Here is a 16,545-nt window from a genome sequence, read left to right on the forward strand (position 1 = left end):
TCCTGCACACATTGGACAAAAGCTGACCCATCCAAAGTACTCAAACTATAGTATTTCCAGACAGAATTTGGAAAGTTGAAGTCCCCCATAACAACTACCCTGTTACTCTTGCTCCTATCCAGAATTAACTTTGTTATCCTTTCCTATACATCTCTGGAACTATTCGGAGGCCTATAGAAAACTCCCAACAAGGTGACCTGTCCTTTCCTGTTTCTAACCACTTTGTTTATGTGGCAAGTCCAGTTGAGTTTCTGGCCAATGGTAACTCCAAGAATGTTGATGGTTGGTGCTTCAGTGATGGCAATAACATTGAATGTCAAGGGCAGTGGTTAGATTGTCTGTCTGTTTTCCTTTGTCATTTCCAAGAAAATTGTTGGTGTGGCCTGTGGCAGCTCACAACATGGAAATATTTGAAATGCAACTGTAATTCTGAAATTATGTCATATTTATCATGTCTCTCTTCTCTCTTTGTGTCAGTGAAATGCTGAATTTGATCTTGGGCATATTGCACAACATGCAAATTGACAGCCCATTTCACTCCTTGTCTGATTTTTTTTCTACTGACTTCAACTTGAAAGAAAACTGGGCTAAGTACAGAACATCCAATTTATTCACTGCTGTTATATGATAATCAAATAAACAGTGTTTCTTATCTTATTGTATGGTGGATCCTCATCATAGCCACCTTGGCGAAAGAAGAGTCAGGTGGATTTGAGATGCAGCCTGTTCCAATCTACCAGCTAGTTGCCTGTCCCTGTGTATAAAACTCCTTGTTGCAGCCTTTCAATGCCAAGTGCTGGTGCACCCTGCAATGAAAGTCTGCATTCCCTCAGCTGCCTGCGAGTGAATTGGAGAGGTGCTGGCACTGCTGGGTGCCAGTGTGCATTGACAAGGTATTTGTGCAGCCTGTGAATCTTACCCTCAGCTGCAGTTTGATTGAATGCAACATGGAGATTATTCAGAATGGGCAGCTGGTTGTATCTGCCATTTACCTACTCTGATTTTCACCTCAGGTTTTCTCAACATGTAACTTGTTTTGCTAAGATAGAAAGCTGAATATCAATACAGAGATTGGCCCTTTATTGACAGCTTGCTGTGCTGCTTGTGGAAAACATAAAGTGACACCAGATGCTGCCGTTAACTAGATGGGTCTTGCTGCACTTTTGACTGAGCCTTCCTCATCTCTTGCCATGTTTCCCCATTGCTCAGACCCCTAGAAGATTCATCCATAGTTCTGAACATTCTGATGATGTAAAAGAGTGATGCAAAGGCACATTCATTAATTATTCGAGCAGAACGTCCCTCAAAAACTTTACATACTTGTTTGTCTTCGAAACATTTTATTATTTTACAAAATATTACAGCAGTGTTATTCTGTTTTCTCTCACTGGTCTTGTTGCAAATATGTTACAATCCTGTACCTGCTAGGTTAATTAGGTATGTTAAGGTTTAGTAGAGATGTCTGGCAATCAGCCATGCAACCGATTATTTTGAACAGCGACTGTATTTCAAAAGTATTTTCAAAAGCTATAAAGCACTTTGGATCATGCTTAGACTGTAAGAGATGCTGTATAATTACAACTTCTTTCTTAGCCATGTATTGTCCTGCATGACATGAGAATTAGCTGGAGTTGAGAGCACATTGGTCATCCAATTTTTTTTCTGTGAAAAAGATTCAACTTTACCTTCAATTATAGGCATCACAATAAGCTCACAAACTAATTCACCTTGGGCACACTGTATGATAGCTAAAGTGTACAGCTGATCAATGGTAATACATGAATGATGGCTGCATCAGAATTGGGCTGAGCTATGGGCCAGAATTTAACTGTTATGGTGTGTGTTTCAAATGTGGACCCACTGTCTGTAGTGAATGAAGAGCACGACTATGGCCACCATTTTATAGTGTCAGCCAAATAAGAGACCACTCTTCCATTAAAGATGTTGGCATTCAGATTTCTCCAGTTTCCTCATTTCCCCTCCCCCCCACCTTGTCTCAGTCGGTTCCCTCAACTCAGCACCGCCCTCCTAACCTGCAATCTCCGCCCCCACCCTACTCCGGCCTGTCGCCCTCACCTTGACCTCCTTCCACCTATCACATCTCCATCGCCCCTCCCCCAAGTCCCTCCTCCCTACCTTTTATCTTAGCCTGCTTGGCACACTCTCCTCATTCCTGATGAGGGGCTTATGCCCGAAACGTCGAATTTCCTGTTCCTTGGATGCTGCCTAACCTGCTGTGCTTTAACCAGCAACACATTTTCAACTGTGATCTCCAGCATCTGCAGACCTCATCTTTTACCCTTTCCTCTCCAAGACTCTGACTCAATCAGAGGATAGATAGTTTTATACCCCTGGCGAGATTGCAAAGAGAAGGACAGGATCCTTGTATGATGAGATGCCATTAAAGGCCCAAAAAACAAAGTAATGTACCAGAGACTACCAAGCAGGCTGCAGCAATTGGAGGGTTATGTTCTCCAGCAATAATGCCTGGTTCACAAGTTTTACAGTTACCAGATTGCCATCAGTAGGCCACTGTGTGAGCCATGTAATTTTCGGAAAGGAAATCCCTTTGTACTTCACCATCAATCCATCTTTTTATTCACTATTGAGATGTTGGCATTGTTGGCTCGTAATTGTCCTGGAGAAAGTGTTAGAGAGCTGAGTTCTTAAACTACTGCATCCATTTGGTGCAGGTACACCCACAACACTTAAGAAGGGATTCCAGGGTTTCAATCCAGTGACAGTGAAGGAACATTGATATAATTTTAACTCAGATTAGTGTGAGAATTAGTGGGGAACTTTCAAACTGTGGACTTCCCATGCATCCACTGTCCTTGTCTTTTATGAGGCATAGATCATGATTTTGGAAGATGTTTTCGAAGGAGTCTTGATGAGTTGTTGCAATGCACCTTGTAAATAGTACACAATCCTGAGCTTGTATGTCATTGGTGAGGGGAGTGAATATTGAAAGTGGTGGATGGTGTGCCAATCATACATACTGATTTGTCCTTGATAGTCTTGACCTTCTTGACTGCTGTTGGAGCTGCAAGTGGAGAGTATTCCATCATACACCTGAACCTTGCTTGTAGGTAATGGATATTGGGGATGTAGGCTGTGAGTTACTTGACACAGAATTCCTACTCCTTGATCTGCTCTTGTACCAAAGTGTTCATATGGCTAGTTCATTTTAGTTTCTGGTCGATGGTAATCCACAAGGTATTGATAGTGGGGGTTTCAGTGATGGCAGTGCCATTGAATGACAAGGGACAATGGTTAGGTTCTGATTGTCATTGTCTGGCACTTGTGCGGAGCAAATGTCTCTTGCTACTCATCAACCTAAACTTGGACATTGTAACAAACATAACTGTTGCCCATTTGATGAACTGCTTGTGTTGCAATTCATTACTCCCAAACAAATTTCAAAGTAAGGAGTCAAATTAGCAGAATTGGAAAAGGTCAGTTATTATTCTGCGTAAAAACTTTATCTTTTTTTGTTTTGTATTTTGATTGTGGACTGAAATGGGAAAAAGATTGTTTTAAGAAAAAAGGGTTGTGGAAAAGATGACCGCAACTTTTTAAAAGCAAGTTACATGACACTCATTGTAAGAGTTTTTCACACAGCTCTTTGTTCAAACGATATGAGAGGTTTACTGCAAAACAACTGGAGTTTGGGAGTGTGTACTATCAAGGATTCGATCAGTAACAACTAATTGATTGGTCTGTGAGCTGATGACCAATTATCAATGACAAAGGCCTTCTGCATGCCAACAACTATGTGGTTGTCTTCCAGGTAGCTAAACAGCTTGTGGTCATGAATGATTAGTGAGAAACCATTGGATCTCCAAAAAGGAAGGAGTTGCCTTTACTTTGCCTTAGTCATAAAGAAAGCCAGTTTATTTTTCCTCACGGTTTGCTGTAGGCTTTGGCCTTTGATCATGAAGTCAGAGATCTTGTAACTTGTGAACATGGTGCTCTCTGCCTCCTGCAAGGAAGTGAAAGTACCTGAAGAAAAAGAAAGATGAGCGGCCTAAGAATCATCTCAGCTAAGCCTGCTGATAGGGACTGTTGAACTGTGTTCCCAGCTTTAGTCTCATTTCATAGTACCAACATCTATTTTAGTCTTTTTGTGTCTATGCATAGGAAAAGTTCTATAAGGGACAGGGTTCATAGCTGTTTACCTGTTGTTTATTTGTAATAAAGTCATTCTTCTTAAGGAAAGAGACCCATTTCATGCTTTCCGACAATCTGGTCAAAAAGACAGGCAAATTAGGGATTTTTGCATACTTTTATAATATCTTTAACATTTGTGACATCTCTGGGAATAATGGGATTTGATTTCAAGTGCACTCCCTCAGTGAGGCATAATACCTCCAATTGACACTTTTCATTGGAGCATTGATGCACAGTCTAATTTCGATGCCTTACCATACTCTGGCAGTTCGGTCATTATATTCACCACGTGATACAAAGTAAATGCAAAGAATGGACCAAATCTTCCAACAATCTCAAAATACTGAATTGTGATTCAGAGACAGGACTGAAGGTGAACAACAGTGTATTTCACTGTGACAACAACTCTGTCAAAGAACATTTTTTTGGAGGAACAACTAAGTACTGTATAGCATCAAGGCACAGTAATTAAAATGTCACTGTATTTTCACTTCCTTCAATGGTTGACACACAACTTAATATAGCGTGGCTATATTTATTTTAATATTGAGAATCAGTTTTCTTGCAGGATTTTCTTAATTCTGATGCATTGTGTCAGATTTGGAATTGCATCCTCAATCCATCATTTTAGTTATTCACTTCCTCCACCACTTACGTAAAGTGGCAGCAGTGTGTATCTTCTATGAGATATGTTGCACCAATGTGCAAAGTTTCCTTCGATAGCACCTTCCAAAATTGTGACCTGTACCACCTAGAAGGACAGGGAAGTAGACACATTAATACACCATGCTTCATTCAGTGCCACTGATCATCCTGACTTGGAATTCTTTCACTATTCCATCACCAGTCATTAGGTCAAACACCTAGACGTCCCTTGCTAACAAAACGATATGGCTCTGCAGCACATGGATTGAAGCAAATCAGGAAAGAGAAGGGACGTTGAAATGAAAACAGTAATCTTGTAAGGGAGGCAGTTGAAAGCTCATATTGATACAAAAACTGTCTTATTGCTCTCATTAAGACTTAAAGAGTAATATGAGTAATAATAAGACAAAGATAGAAAGAGAGGGACAATGCAAGGTCCTTATTGGAATAATATATTTGGTCGAGTGAAAATCAAGAACAAGCAAGAGAAATACAAAAAAAGAACAAGGAGTTGGCAACATAAAATGATGGCAAAGTATTGGTGCTGAAAATGTGTTGCTGGAAAAGCTCTGATCTTCAGCTCTGATCTCCAGCATCTGCAGTCCTCACTTTCTACTCAAAGTATTGGTGCACCAAGGTTAAGTACAATCATATGAGGGACAAAAATGAAAGCTAAAAACAATAAGGGGGGGAAAAAGACTGAGGAAGAATGATTTAAGATAGAAACTGTAAGAAAAATGTGGAAATGATGGCAAAGCAATGGGAATGATGGCAAAGCAGTGGAAAGTGTAAGCAGGTCAGTGAAAGTAAAATAAGTAAGACAACTACTTTAGGGCACTGTTTCAATGATATTCAGTGACCTTTAGATGATATCATATGTTAACTAAAGACTTTGAACTAAAATTATGCTAATAAAATAAAATTTCTGGACAACTGCTGCACATGTGTAAAAGTTTTCACAAGAGGTTGGGTAGTTCATATGTTGTAATACATATCACTTGGTTATAGCTTATTGTATCACAGGGGAATTCAATCCAATCTGTGTATCACAACTTTCACTGTCCGTTCCCAGTAATCTAGCCAAGTTATGTAGTTTAAAATAATAATTAACAAGAATTGTATTATTTGATATTACGTAACATATGTTTATAATTAATGACTATTTGAATACTGTTACAAAATATTATGAATACAATGGAAAGGAATTTACTTTAAACGTGTTAGCTTTTGTAAATTGTTTGAAGAAACAATATGGCCATTATCTAACACTAAAGACAGATTAATGTGCACCTCTTTGAAATTTTAGATCTTTTGTGTTTAGCTTTCTGCTCTTGTCCCATCATAAAGCAGGGTAACTAAAGCCTGTGTACCCTAAAGCTATTGCTACAGCTTGTATCTAGGTGTTTCCAGACATAATCCACATAATTAGCAAACCTGTTTGACCTTCATATTGTTGCCTTTAGTCAGGTGGGAACTCAGTAAGTTTCAGGTGACCCTATCATGTGACTTGAGTCAAAGGTCAGATGCCACTTACTGTTCAGCTGTCATTTTGTCCCATATATCACCTCAGTCATGTTACTGACAGTGAGACAAATAGGCCTGGGTATAAAATGTTTTCAACATATTACCTGCCAACCAAAAACCTTAATTGCTGATCGTAAATTTTCATGTGTTAAATGCTGCCTTGGTACAGACAAGTGCCTTTAGCAAGGAAGGTTTTAAAATTGTATGTTACCTCATTTGTTTTTCATAAATGGTTTCATGTGGACATGCAGCCAAGTTAATAAAACAATGGACACCCCACTGTATCTTTATCAGTCCGTTTAGGATCTTTATTTCCTAAATGTATCTAATTATGCTTGTAATCTGCATTTTTAAATCACAGCATGTGCGTATGAGATTTTAATCACCTGTGGTTATTTACATTTTTGGGTTTATACTATAGCTGCGGAATTGATTTCAGCTTGTTAGTAGTTGATTTGTACTCTCTGACTCCAAGTGGACATTTTAGGATATTGCTTCACTTAACCATGTGCATAAGGGTTTTCAATAACCATTTTCTGAGGCAATAGTGGAAAAAATTTCATCTTGTTTATATCGATGTAAAGATTCCCTGACTATGCCTAAGCTGAATCTTATATTGAATTGGAATTGAATCATATCTGATGAAAACCTCAAATGGTATACATCATCCAGGCGTTCCTACATTGTTTCCTACTGGGGTCAGATCACAAACTGGTGGTGGGGTTATGCTGCTATTTCAACTCTTCTGTGCAACAGAAAATACTATGCTATGACTTGCGGGTAGCAGTATTGCAAAATAAAGAGTTCTTTCTCACCTTGCTTGATACCAGTCTGCACAGCTAGTAAACGTCCCACAGTTTGTCAGCTTCAGCCTCCATGAGTAAAATACTCACAAAGGCTGGATGAAACTCTTAAAGGTCACTAAATAGCTGTCCTATGCCATTCTCGTCCTGCAGTATTTCAGACCTTGGGTCAATGGGTTGATAGGCAAAAGGAAGACCACTCACTTAGTTTTATGTGACTCTTGCATTAAAACTTACCAGCAGCCTAAAGTGACAGTCATAATACAATTGTCCAGCACTGCAGCTTTCCAACACACTGACATTGCCCTTGAATACATATAGCTTTGACATCCCTTGGTATCTACAAATTGAGATACATGTATTGTATCATTTGCCAGGTGTTTTGACAGATGGCATGCAATATCACAATGTACCAAAATAAGACAGCAAAGGCACTGCCTATCTTTGTCTAAATTCTCTGAGGACAAATGTGAATGGGCTTAGAATACTTTGTTTAGCTTTGATTCTTCCTGCTGAAATGAGAGATGTGACAATTGTCTCAAACACAATTAACTCTGAGCACTTGCTTTCCTAAGTTCCACGTTTGATTTTCTTCGTAAACTTCAAATGCATGTATGTTACTCAATATGCTATCTGGAATTATTAGCAATTCATTGTTTTATTTGCATTTCTCTATTCCTAGTTTTTTTGTAATGAATTGCTTTTAAGAGGATTTAACTTCTGAAACCAAATCATAATTTACTTCTGAAAGACTATGAATACAACAATGTCCTCGTTGCCCCTTATCTCTGAGCACTGAATGGCAAAAACAGCAAGGAACTTCAGGCAATGGTATCCATCATTCAATCTTCCCAGAAAGTGTATTAGTCCTTATTCAGTAACATAATTCACGGATTAGCTTTCACTGTTCACAGACAACGCCCAGCTTTACTTACACCACACTTCTCCCAATTATTGATAAATTATCTGCTGAGCTGATATTCAGTACTGAATGTATAGAAATTTCCCCCAACTAACTATTGTGAGGACTTAAGCCATTGTTTTCAGTCTCTCTTCCTTACTCCATTTCTATCCCAGGCAAGTGTCAGGCCAAACCAGTCTGTTCACAACCTCCGTGTCATATTTAATCCTGAGATAAGCTTCTGACCACATGGTTATTCCGTTCCTAAGATCACCTATTTCCATGTCTTTAATATTATCAACTTAGCCATTTACACAGTTCATCTACTGCTAAAATCTTCACATGCTTTTGTTACCCCTAAGCTTGACCATTCCTACACATGCCTGACTGGTATCCCATATTCTATCTTCCATAATCTTGAAATGGTCCAAAATTCTACTGCTTTTGCTATAACTCACACTAAGTCCAATTCACCTGTCATCCCTGTATTTTAACTTGCATTAATTCCTGATCAAGCAACTTAACTGATTTTAAAACTCTCATTCTTATCTTCCATTCCCTTCATGGCTTCAATTCTGTGATCTACTGCAACCCATAGCTGTCTCAGAAAAGTATGCTCATCAACTCCTAGTTTCTTAAATATCCTAATTATAATTGCTCCACTGTTTACTTTCATTTCCTTTTGCCCTAACTTCCAAAAATTTCTTCCTTGCATTTAACATTCTCAGTAGTTCACCTTCCTCCCTTTTAGACTTTACTGAAAATCTACTTGTTTTACCAAACTTTGGTCTTCTGAGCCAATACTTCATAATGTGGTCTGATATTACATTTTGTTATATAATGTGCCTGTGAATAACCTTGGGGTGTTTTATCTTTTTAAAGGCACTATATTAATTGTCTGGACCAGATCAGACCCCCACAAAATATAGGAAGGAGTTAGCCTAGACCTTAACTTTTATATTTGTTTCAAAACAAGTGTAAGGCGCAATGGTCCAGATGTAATTCAATTGGTCTAACACTGAGCTTTAAGCAAAACACACTTTATTCTTACAACACAGTTAAAATACAAACAAACAGGAGAACTGGCATAACTTTAACCATAATGAAATACTTAGCAAAATAATATATTATTTAACGAGTAATCATCAACTATTCAAATATAGGCAGCTTCCCATAAATAAACCCTTGGCAAGGTAATTTAGCAAAACAATTTTATTCTCACATGCTGTCTTTCTCTAATCCAGCTGAAAGAACACTGGAAAAAGAATCTGCCTCTTTTATTTATAAGAGGAAGAACTTTAAGTCTTCACTGCAGCAGAGAGAGAGAGAACCCTGCCTATTACCTACAGCAGCAAGCTAACTTCAAATCAACAAAGCAAAACATAAAATCTCTTGATTTTGTGTGAGCCTGACTCCACCCACTCATACTTTAGATAGTCATTCTTGTAGCGTCTCTTCAGCTCTGAAAGACGATATAGTGGAACTTAGACCTTAGATGGCAGCAGTCTGAGCTTACTCCAGAAGTTCAAAAACTGTCAGCCCAGTGTTTGCTCAACTGACCACATGCTGCATGATTGACTGCATTGTCTTTGCATTGCTCTGGATTAACCCACAAAAATTGAAGCTTATGTAGCTTGTCTTGTGCAATTGTTATAATGTGGATGTTCTGTACCTTTACAAGAGTTAAAAGCAACCGATCTACCTGACAGAACCAAGTGTTCTGAAAAGAAATATAGTGTAACATTTGGTCAAACAACTCAATTAGCTGGTTGCCTAGAAATGACAAAACCAATTTGAATTAGGCCAATCAGTTTAAATTATACCCTGAAAAACACCAAACCCCAATCCAGTTTGAACTTAGTATCTTGGCAATCTTAAAAGCCAATGACACAGTCTGATGCTTTGAGAATATAAGACCAGGGAAAATTGAACAGTTGAGAGGAGAACTGACCAAGCCCCAACATGTAAAAAGACTGCCTGAAAAAATAGCTCTCTTAAAAGATACCTTTATTGATCAGTAACCTGTGAAGCAGAAATCCCTAAGAAGAAGAAAAGAAGACCAGAATTCAGAGAAAACGAAAGCTGCCTGGTTTTCAGATAAGAAGTTTTATTTTGTAAATCGGAATTAGGAGTTTTATCAGACTAGTATTATAGACATGATTTGGAGATGCCGGTGTTGGACTGGGGTGTACAAAGTTAAAAATCACACAACATGATGTTATAGTCCAACAGGTTCAATTGGAAGCACTAGCTTTTGGAGCACTGCTCATTCCTCAGGTGGTTGTGAAGGACTCAATTGTAAAACACAGCATTTATAGCAGAAGTTTACAGTGTGATATAACTGAAATTATACATTGAAAAATACCTTGATTGTCACTGTAACAGATGAGTGGTTTAACAAAAAAATCAAGATATTTTTCAATGTATAATTTCAGTTACATCACACTGTAAACTTTTGCTCTAAATTCTGTGTCTTACAATTGTGTCCTCCACAACCACCTGATGAAGGAGCAGCACTCTGAAAGCTAGTGTTTCCAATTAAACCTGTTGGACTACAACCTGGTGTTGTGTGATTTTTAACTTAGTATTATAGAAGGGAAGGTAACAGATAGGTTAGAGGAAGGAAGTGTAAATAGTTGTTAGTTAATTATTCTTTGTTATACTTTAAGAAATAAAGTTGTTAACTTTTATCTTAAATAGTTCTTGGCCATTTGAATTTTTATAGATTACTGCACGAAACAAATCTTTTCTGTGTTGCTGGTTTTAAATTAAGCAGGAGAGTTTACCCTGTGTTGTAACACATCCATCAAAGTACTTCTGTAAATTGTGTCTTGAAAGTCATTGGGCAGTATCTTATAAGGGTTTGTGCGATGTGAGTTATGGTGAGATTTGTGGCAGAATTATGTAAGCTGTCTGGTGAGGCCCATCTCGATGTTGGTTGTTACTTGCTGTGTCTTTTAAGCATTTCTTAAGCACTTCTGGAGCAGCAAGTTGTCAGTTGAAGAGTTTCAAGGCTTGTTAAATGCCTTGTTGATAGCATAACTTGCTCCATTTAATATTCAGGTTTCTACCTTACTACTGTAGCCAGCCAAGTTAGATGTCAAGTGAATTCACCATGGAAACAAAAAAAAAGAGTACCTGGTGGATTCAGCTCACCCCTTGATCCAATTACCTCCATGTTGCCTATGGTAAAAAGGAAGAGATCAGAACATGATCCATGGACATCCCAAGCCCATAGACATTGATATCTGGTATCTGTCAACCCCTTTCAACCATCATGGCATGTCTCCAATAAACTGGCAGTGCCCTTTGGAAACATAGGCCTGCATTGCAGGAGCACCAGTATCTAGCATTGAAAATGCTTTAGAACCACTTTGAGCAAAGGAACACACACCAGCTCATGGATTGGATCTGTTTGCATCTCAAGACAGTTTACTTGTTCGTTTAGCACTTGCTGACTTAGCACCTACCTGAATCCTCACGGCGGCATCCACATTGCAATCACACATCCTCGCTTACCCTTAATCAAGGGGCATTATCTTGCTGCACACCAGTCTGCTACATTAATCTCACATCTGCTCCATGTACCAGCAACATATGCAGCAAAGACACGGCATGTGTGGAAAACAGGCAACCATATCTCAAAGACTTAAGTGAGTAGAACTCACTGAAAATGATGGTTATATAGTCATATAGTATGGAAACAGATGGCAACCGCCAATAGGGCTCCTGGCACTGTAAGTCAAGTACAGTCTCCAATATCAGTCCAGTGAATTGGCCATGGTCAGGATTCTACTTGAGATGATTCCTGTCAGTGAGTCTATGACTCTGCAGTCTGTGGAGTGAGTTAGGGTCAATTCTGTGGCTCCATAGCAGCTAGTGTGGGGAGTAGGATTAACAGCAGTTGGAAAAATGTACATCCACTAGGAGTCTGGGCGCTTCTTGTCAGGGAGCTGTCCATTTAGTTCACTCAAGGGGATGGGCCACGGTCAGTCTGTTGGGTCCATCCACAGAAACTAAGGGGAAAGGACAGGGGTGGGGGAAGTGTAAGGCAGCCATTACTGAAGAGGCACAAGAAAAAGAGTGAGGGCATCATAGCTAATGATTTGATGTTGACAGCGGGATTACTGTGAGTGTTGCAGTGGATTGAAGCGTGCTACTTGTGGGCTTTAAAGATGTGGGAGACTGAGGGTGGGTGAGAGCAAATGATGGAAAATGCTGTACTCAGTACTGAGGTAGGCATAGCATGAGCCTTGGTGAGATGTGGGTACAAGAATCAAGATGGAATAAGTGCGAGGTATCTGAGAGAACAGTGTGGCACTTACTCTGGCACAACTGAGCAGGTCATTTGACCTTCTTTCAACACTGCTGGCTGTTCCTTCGCATCCTGAAGATTGCAGTGACCCAGGTGACAATTTCAGCCCAGCTGCCATGGTCTGGTGTTGTGGTCTCCTCTGCTGGTCCTATGGAGAGAGGACTCCAACTCTTTGCACCCCCATTCGCTGGGAACTCCAGGCGGCTTTTGGAGAATAACAGTGCCATCCTCACCATCTCTGCCATGCTGGTGATGACCAGGACCATACATTTAAGGGAAGGGACAGGTGGTTTTGAGGGGATGTGAGGAAAAGCCTTTTTACCCAGAGGGCTGTCAAAACCTGGAACCCACTGCTTGGAAGTGTGATATTAGAAGAAACTGTCATAATATTTAAGAATTATTTAGCTGTGCTCTTGAGCTGCCAAGGCATACAAGGCTATGGGCCAAGACCTGGAAATAGGGATTAGAAGAGTTAGGTGCTTGTTTTAGACCAACACAGACTTGATGGACCAAAGGGCCGTTTTCTGCACTTGCAGACCTCCATGACTCTATGTTCATATTCTATCTGTCAACAAGCATGGCAGCTTCAGAATGTTGTCCAGGTGCACAACTGCCTTTTAAAGATAGCATGGATGCAAGGGATACCAGTCTTTTGACAGATATCCAGTGAGTGGTGATTTGTTTTGGGAATGGCACATGGTAAGATGGGGCCAGAATTGGACATGAAGGACACCGTAGGGGAGAGATGGATAATTAATGTGACAAATTTGATAATTTTTGGCAAGAAAATTGGCTAGCATTTGCAATTTAAAAAACCCTCCAAACTTTTTAGTATAAGTCAGACTTAGCCAGAAGAAGTGTGGAATTTAGCCCATTGCCTATGCACTCCAACAAGTTGGCTCCTGAACCATCATATTTCCCTGTCCTTTCGCTCATACTTCATGAATCTCCCACTGTAAACGCTTCGACATGACTCTATAAAGTATGCAAATGCCAGTTTCTGAATCTGTGTCTACAACAGTATGAGCGCAGCAGGTCAGGCAGCATCCAAGGAGCAGGAGAATCGACGTTTCGGGCATGAGCTCTTCTTCATATCCAAAACGTCGATTCTCCTGCTCCTTGGATGCTGCCTGACCTGCTGCGCTTTTCCAGCAACACATTTTCAGCTCTGATCTCCAGCATTTGCAGTCTTCACGTTCTTCTACAACAGTATGGTTGCAGTCAAGAAGACTGCCAAGAACTGTCACCCAAGAGCACCTTCTATTTCTACTTGAGCTAGCATTGAGGGAGTTGGATAAAGGTGAACAGTTACTGATTAATGTGAGCAGAGAGAAAATAGATGTGAGCTCAAGGCAGGACCAATTTGTCATGCAGTGTGCACTGGAGAGGTAGTTCAGTACAGGCCAAACAATTTGTGAAGCATGGCCCATTGGGCTGACCAGTCACAACATTCAGAACATCTCCTGAAGGTAGTATATTCATTTCAGCCTCTTTCAATATGAACTGTATGTGGATAAATGGGTGTCTTCCTCCTGTTTATTCATGACTTAATTTAGAATTAGTTACTGTTGTAACTAATGTGGTAAATGAAATAGAAATTACCACATGGTACCATGACATTCAGTTCAACTCATCTGTGTTGGTGTTTATACTTCAAATGTTTATGAGCACTAACCCTGTGGTCATCAAATTCCCATATCTGTTTATTTCATCTGCAGCCCTTCCTTTAGCCATCTAACCTGTTCTTAATTTGGACAAAGCTGCTGCTTAAATCACTAACTTCATTAGTACATCTCACAACACACTGTGTAAACAAATTTCCAGTTTTCTACTGCTCAAACATGGAAACTGTTTCTATCTATCCTGTCCCATTGTTTCAATATTTTAAATTCCTCCATAAAAGCACTTGTGACCTTCCTTTCCAAATTGTAAGCACATGGTGGGCTTTTCATGCAAAAGTTATGCTCCTATTAATATAAATTTGGCATGAATCCACTTACTGAAAACTGGGGATTTGGGTGATTTGCCTGCACTGAGACAGACCCAAGTAAATGTTGTCGTTGTGGAGAAAATCCACTGTACACTTAACTCATCCAGTTTACATATTTGTATTAGTCTGATTACTTCCACAAGATTATGAGAAAGAGGTAGAAGAACAGTCATTTATGAATGTTAAGTCAAGTGGATTAAAAAATTACAGAAGAAAACATTGGGCAAAAAAATGAGAAAAGAAAGCACCTGTTCAAGGGAAAGTTGAAATTGGTGGACTTATTTAGCAATAGTTTCTCTTGTCCAAAGTAGGATAGTGGGCAGTAAATTCTGCCCCTAGCCACAGTCCTTTTGCTCCAGGCCAGATAATAACTGAATCTTGAAGGTCATCCTTAAAGATATTTTGATAGACTTTACTTGGCTGACCCAGCTTATTTTTCTATCCAGTAGTATTGATTATATTGCCATTCCTTTAGGGTGCATATATGGGAGGTGAAATACATATCCAATACATTTCAGTCATCTGTCTTTCATAATGCCTCACAGGGCCTGAGACCACTCCTCTCTAAGACCTCTTTGTTGGTGATGTTATCTCTCTATGTAATGTCCAGGATCTTATCAAGACAGTGCCACTAAAAGGCAAGCAACTTATATGACACATTGATAATTCTCTTCCATGTCTCACTGGCATATGATGTGATTAGTACTACTATGCTCATTTGGAATCGCAGCTTCATCGTTGATGTTAATGTTGTTGGATATCAAGACCACGTGAAGCTGTTGCGAAGACCAGTATTGCTTTGCCAATTCTTGCGTGGACATCAATCTCCACATTACTCTTTCTGGAGATATTGTTCTCGACAAAGGAGAAATAGAAACACTAGCAAATTGAAATGACTGCTAGACGCTGTACAAGATCAAGTGAAAACTGACTTGCACAAGAAGCAACACCACTGTTCTAATCACAGGCTCGAATGGCAGGACAGTACTGACAAATGAGATACAGGAGGTGAGGTGTTTGTAACGTTTTCAAGAGATCCTCCAGTAACCCAACCCAGCTGCTTGTTTGAGTTTGGTTACAGAACTGCACTCATCAGTTGAATGTCATCATGGCAGAAATGATCAGGTCAGAGATCCAAAGGATCTGAAGAATAAGAAGACAACTGGGATTGACGAAATATCAACAAAGCCATTGAAACATGGCTAGAGCATCATCAAAATAAAGCCCATTCCACAAGATCTGGACTATGAAAGCTATCCTGGGTGTTGGGAGTCTTCAGCATGGTACTCAGCAGACTGAAAGCAGAAGTGAACAGTACCCTTAGTGGTGTACAGTTAGGTCTCCAGGATGACAGTCCATGCAAAACGATATTTATACTTAGAAACATCACAGAGCAGAGCCCACCATACAAAGATGCAAATGTTATCAATTTCACTGATTTCAGGACAAAGTTTGATAGCAGCCATTGACAGTTACTCTGATGTACCACTAATAATATGAAATCCAGCAAGGCTATATTAACATCTTCACAGCTTTATACCACAGGTCCAGTTGCGAATCAAGACCAGCACAGACACCACATACTCCTTAAGGATCATCACAGGAGTACAGCATGGCTGCAGACTCTTTCTATTCCTTTTTCTCATGGCTATTGATTTCACCTTGAGGAAAGTGATAATCGATGCAGAATTTGATATCCTGAGGCAACATCACCAGTTGATAGACCTTGATTTTGCATACAACATTGTTTTATTGGTTGAAGATGTATATGTGCTCCAAGACATGACCACTAGCCTTAAGAGTAGAGATGCTAAGGTTAGTCTACACATCAGCTACAAGATGTCAAGATAATGACAAATGAGTGACAACAAGACCTTCTCATCACCATTGACAACAGTTAAAAATTAGGAAGTGGGAATTTATATTGCAAGAGGAAAAAAAAGAATCATGAATTAAAGAGTAATGAAAAAGTAGGACATTAATTAATCTGCAGTTCTGTTCTCTCTTCCAATTTATTGGATGCAGCAACCTGGTCTTGTAGTTTTGCTAAATTGGATAAAGGACCAAATGTGGATAAGACAGTAAGACCATAAGAAAGAGGAACCATTCAGCATCTTGAGTCTGCTCCGCCATTCAATAGGAACATGGGTAAACTGACATTCCTTTGTCCACTTTCTTGCCCTTTCCCCATAACCTT

At 39.5% G+C, this 16,545-nt stretch overlaps 1 protein-coding gene across 1 annotated transcript in view; it reads left to right on the top strand.

Moving 5' to 3' along the window:
- fto (FTO alpha-ketoglutarate dependent dioxygenase) overlaps nucleotides 1–16,545 on the top strand; it is a 412,244-nt gene that overhangs the window by 363,310 nt on the left and 32,389 nt on the right. The gene's annotated exons all lie outside the window — the stretch shown is intronic.

Source organism: Hemiscyllium ocellatum, chromosome 17 (genome assembly GCF_020745735.1).
Source record: "Hemiscyllium ocellatum isolate sHemOce1 chromosome 17, sHemOce1.pat.X.cur, whole genome shotgun sequence".
Classification (NCBI taxonomy): domain Eukaryota; kingdom Metazoa; phylum Chordata; class Chondrichthyes; order Orectolobiformes; family Hemiscylliidae; genus Hemiscyllium; species Hemiscyllium ocellatum.